Consider the following 6,000-nt stretch of genomic DNA (forward strand, 5'->3'; position numbering starts at 1 on the left):
ATAGGTAAAAGATCAGTGGGAATTCAACCTCGAACATGTATGTTTAAGTAGACATATCATGCATTATGAGGATTTAAACATTTTGGTTACCTCCACATTCATCCATTGATATTTATCTTTTTCATTTATTTATTTTGAAATAACATCAGTGTACAAAATCACAGTCAAGAGTGAGAGATTGAGCAGGTCAAGATTTCAAATTCACCCGGAGCGCCGTCCGTGAACAGTGGTATGTTACAGTGAAAACAAGCGTTCACTTGCAACTAGCGGCACGCTAGAACATTACTGCCGATGAAATAAACACTTTGAACCCAGAATGTGCATGGTGATGGATTAAAAGTGTGGAGGACAGTTTTGTGTTTACTATGACACAACAAAATCCAGAAAATCCAGATCAGGACACTTCAGCACTGGAGGGAGAGATGATCAAAGTGAGTTACTCAAAGTTGCATGAATGAAGCAAAATACTTCTCTGTTTAAGTTGTTTTGCTTCAAATATTTTTTTAATTAAAAAGCAAATATTTTTACAGGTTAAGATTTGTTGAATTTGAATGCTTCATTTTACAAAAATAAAACGAAGACAAAATAAAAAGGAATAAATAAATAAATCTCACAATATACAGACAAAAGCACATGCTTCAGAAAAAATAAACAAAAAAACAAATTATTTGATTAGGGTGCGATAATTACACATAATTCTGTTAAAAGCTCACAAGTTGATTTTACATTCAATATATATCACCCTCTTAGTGTGGTCAAGATTTAACTACATAACATATTTGATTTGATTTAAATCAAACCATACTGTTATGATATATTTTGACTCCCATTTTTGGAAAAGGCACCATCTCTTTCCAATATGAAGCTTCTTCTTGCTCTTATTTACCATTCCTCAAATTTCTCATTCCCTTCTATAATTGCAAATGTCTATCATAAACTCCAGTGGTCATCATAAAGTCTGACCTCTCCATTACTGTCTTGTTCAAACGTGCAAAAAATCATCCTGCGGCGCGTTATCAAACCGTGTATGTGAGCTGTGAATTAGCTGACCTTTCCCTATCACCAGCCAATATTAGCAGAGGCTATTATAGCATATCAAAGCCTCCTGCTTATAGCCACTGCTCCTGGGTCCTTGGGCCTCATAGAGCAGTGGTGCTGCATGCTGCTATCTCCACAGCTACAGACTGCCGCGTGTCAGGGCTTCTATTTAACCTTCTACAATGAGTTTCATCGCTGAGCATCCATCACTCCCAATCATATCCCCGTCCTGAAGGGTTAACGCCCGTGATGTGGACAGCACAGTGTGTCCTGTGAAGTGTGCAGTGTGGATGCTCTCTGCTGAGAGGAAGATGCATGGCACTCTTAATTATATAATCAATTTGATTAATTCTAAAAATGCAAATGAGCTAATTAAAGACCTGAACTTATAGAATTACCACTGATTAGCTGGATCAGCACTATTCCTGCCCTGTGGATACACCCTTATTAAGCTATATTAACTGAAGCTTTTCACTTTCTCTCATTAGGAATACAGAGATGACAGATGGTCAAAACACTGTGGGGGAGGAATTATACATGAAATCATATACAGAACAAAATGTTGTTTTTTTTTAACTCTGATTACAGGACTAACTGTAAATAGATTAATAAGTTTTCGCCTTATCAATCAATCAATCAACATTTATTTCTATAGCACTTTACAACAACACTTGGCAGACCAAAAGTGCTTTACATAAAAACACAGCGGAAATAAAACATTAAAAACGGAAGAAAATAAAAGCTACTTTGTTAACATGAAGTATAATAATAATGGAACTCACTCCCCATCCAGAAACTCACTGCAAACGTGCAATGCTAAAAACTCACCTGTTCCACAAAGTATATCACTCATAATCACCGTTCCTACTCTCCGGTCCTTCGTCTAAGTCCCATGTCTTGCACAAGGACACAACAAATATGATGCTAGGGAGTCTGCCGTTGCTACTGTATACAGGAGGTAGGATGAAAACATACTAACATGATTTTCTTCCCTAACTAACTTTGGTTGGCCAAATGCCTGCCTTAATTATAAATTTAGGATGTTTATCCGTCTATCTCCCTCTGTCTGTCTTCTTGTTTGTCGCGGGAGTAAGTAACACTTTGAATATTTATAATTTGCGTCCCCCGCTGACATTTTCTCCTCTCCCATAAGTGCGAGCTGGCTGATGCTGTAACAGGTACACGGGGGGGGAGTCGAAGAGAGACAGTGAGAGAGCGACGGAGGGAGGGCTTTGGTTGGCACACACAAGTCGTAGCCCGAAATTACATCAATCAGCGGGGGGCAAATGAGCGTTTACAGTATATCTGAGAGGTGGTGCGGCTCTATGGGTTGTTGTGCGTCCAATGTGCATGGTGTGTTTTGGAGGCATCCATCGGCATGGGGCTGTGAGCTTACAGGCAGCTTACAGGACAGCAGGGGGCTTGTGCGGGGGGTATTTGGAGGGAGGGATGGGCAAAAAACGTGAGAGGGGGGTAGAGAAATGCTGGAGGGCTTACAGAGGGATGGGGCACAGCTGGTTTTTAATTGCGTTTACCCCCCTACCACACTACGAGCTGATGTGTGCGCCAGCCAAAAACGCACATACGCACTTATTTTTACTCAGCAATTTCCCAGATGATGGCACAGAGGAGCTTGTGTGTGGCAGCAGTTTCCTTACCAATCAGTGCGAGCACTCAAGGCAGCTCATGGCAGTGGACATACACTTTACTCAAATAATAATACAAATAATAATACAAATAATTTGAATTTCACTTTTCAGTCCACTCAGACCCGCACCTCCCGCTTCCACATGAACAGTTTTCCCCCTCCGCTGTCAGACTCATGAACAAAAACAAAACTCAATAACTCTGTATCAGACTCATGAACGTAATAACTTGTTCTGCGTCTTTGAATGTCTTGAAAAGCGCTATACAAATAAAATGTATTATTATTATTATTATTCCAGCCATTTATGTCCACACTTAGATCTGCTGCTATTACTTACACCTGCACGTATATATATACATGCACGCTGTTGTTCTATGTCAAATTGTTATTGTCTTTATCATATTTTCAATTAAATCTTCTTATACATGCCCTTATAGTCTTATAGATTTATAGTTTGTATAGTTTACTATTTCTCTAAGTTATGTGTTTCAATAATTGGCCATACCGCCTTTGCTATGGCCAATCCCGTCAGACCTTGGAAGCTAAGCAGGGAAGGGCCTGGCAGGACTTGGATGGGAGACCGTTTTGGGAACACCAGGAAGCCTGGCGAAGGTAGTGAGTGAGTGGTGGTGGTCGGAGGGCGCAGACTAGTTGCCTCGCTTCTGTCAGTCTACCTCAGGGCAGCTGTGGCTACAATTGTAGCTTACCACCACCGAGAATGGAGTGAACAAATAGTGCAATGTAAAGTGTCTTTGAGTGTCCAGAAAAGCGCTATATAAAGCTGATGATGGGATTCCAACCCCTATTTTTGTTTTGTAATATAGGCATAGAAACTAAAAGGGAGGGAAAAAAAACATTAAAAAAATATTTCCTTATGGGCACCTTAAATGTTTTTTATGTTATAGACACTGCATAAAAAAGCATAAAAAATACTGTACAGCTACTTAAATGATATCATTTTAAACGTGCTATACTCTCCCACCTCAACTGCTTCTGCTGCTGTCTCATCCTTTGCCTGAGCCTGCTGCTATCTGATCTGGGAGGACACACACATTCAGTCTCTTGCTCCAGCTTAATGTTGTGAGATATGGCTCAGCATAATGCATCACTTTATGAAACCGTATCACAAAAGCACTCAAAGACGCTCTTTCAAAAAAAAAATTTCCCTGAGCAATTATTTGGTCATTTACTTTGACTCCGAGAAATGATTTATTACTAGACGTTTTAAACCGCGCAGTCTCACCTTTCATTAAGAATTCAAACAAAGCTGCTTGAAACCAATCTTGACCAGGTATTTGAGAGGTTTATTTAACTACACACTGTGCAAAGAAGTCTATTATTAATGACACAGGGGGCTGTTAAGTGATCTCTCGATCTATGAGTGAAAACCATTAAAAGGGAAAACACCGAGTCAAACCTCCTCTTGACTGGCTCAAACAAGAGGACTTTTTTATTATATATGAATAATGGAACCAGTCCCAATATATCACTGATGGAGAGCACCAAAAGTAAAAGTTTGAATATCCCAGGTAAAATAGACAGATAATGTACCCATAGGCCCTGGGGTTTAAACAGAATTGTACGGTTAATAATATCTGTATTACATGGCTTCTTCACTCGATTCACTTTGCTATGCATTTGCTCATGTACATTGCATCTTGGAAAATATACACTCAAATTGATTTGGTCTAAATATCTTACAAAACAGTAACGTTTCTTACCTCAGTTGAAGTCATGCCTGCAAATCTGTAAATTGACCAGGATGGGCCTGTTATTTCTGGTGCTCGCACAGCCTGCACGCCTCATGCACGAGCTTATCATTCAGGCTGCAGTTACATGTTTGGCCTGAGGGGGCAATTGTGAGCGCAAAACTGACAAACTCCACATAGCCCCTTTAAAGGATTTGTATCGTGCTATTTTTGCCATTTCAAAGTAAAATATAGGGAATTATAAGATGTATTGTACCACTACCGCTATGTACCAATACCGCTATAAATTTTTATGATAAATATAAGTATTTTCTGGAGGTATAACCCAGAAGACAAAACACTTGTTGGTGTTTTTGATATGGAAATAGCATAACAACATGGTATAGGCCCTTTAAAGGAAAATTGTTGCTTTCAAAATGTTATGCTGCGATCACGTGCCTCGGGAACTGGGGGAAATATTTGAAACAGATACATTCTTGAGTTTAGCCTGAGCTGGCGTCGTCCACGGAGTAATATAATTGTGAGAGAAATGCCCGACATTAATGCTAGCAAAAAGAAAAGGTACGTGATTGATATTTTATGAAACCAACAAACTACTCTCAGCTTTTGAGATGCTAACAACAATCGCTAAACGCTAATCAATCATGAAAATCCCCACTTTCCGACAGAGAAAGCACACAAACACAAACAAACTGGGAATAATGACGTCACATCTTGGGAAAACGAGCTCCCCAGTTCACATGAACGCAGCACTATCCCTGATTAATATGCCTTTTATATACAAAACATCTTCATTATTTGCATTTTATACCTTTTTTTTTCCAAACTGCATTTTTTTCCCTGTATTGAATGGAGGAACCACCATATGCATGCAGTGAATTAACACCTATTTATCGGAATACAATGGCCGGGAATTACACCACTGAAGACAGTTTCACAACATAATGAGAGAATATGTTGCCAGGATCCGTACTGTGAATGAGGCCCAGTGAACACTTCCCGGCAATAATGAGGTGCACAGTTCAAATGCATGGCGTAGATACTATAGAAACTGTGAAATCGCTTCACATGAAAATAAATATGTTCTGGTTAGAGCACTAGCCTCGCAGTGAAAAAAAAAAAAAAAAATAGAGCATAAACCAAATCACACTTGTAGCTACTGGGAAAGTACAGGTGCACTCTCACTGGTGGTGTTTTGAACAGCTTTTTCCACTACAGCCTCCAAAGTAAAAAGCCAATTTGGCCTAATAAAGCACACTGTATGATCTGTGCTTTCACTCAAGTAACGAAATCAAGCACTTTGACCACCACTGCCTTTGACCTGTATGTGTTTGGACAAGTATGTATATGTTTGGGGCACAACTAATAATTTAAAATTCATTTGCTCTTTATATTGTTGTAAAAAAAAAATAAAAAAAAATCATCACATAATGTTAAAATTATTTTATCAAATTAGTTTAAATGCATGCATATGGGGCTTAAAAATAGGCTTAAAAAAAGAAGATTTATATATTAACAATGAAATACAGGCACTAGAGCTGGTGAAGACTTTGATTGGAGCTCCTCCTGCTGGCAGCTTTAATTTATGAACAAAAAAAAAACCAT

Source organism: Gobius niger, assembly GCF_951799975.1.
Source record: "Gobius niger genome assembly, chromosome: 5".
Lineage (NCBI taxonomy): Eukaryota > Metazoa > Chordata > Actinopteri > Gobiiformes > Gobiidae > Gobius > Gobius niger.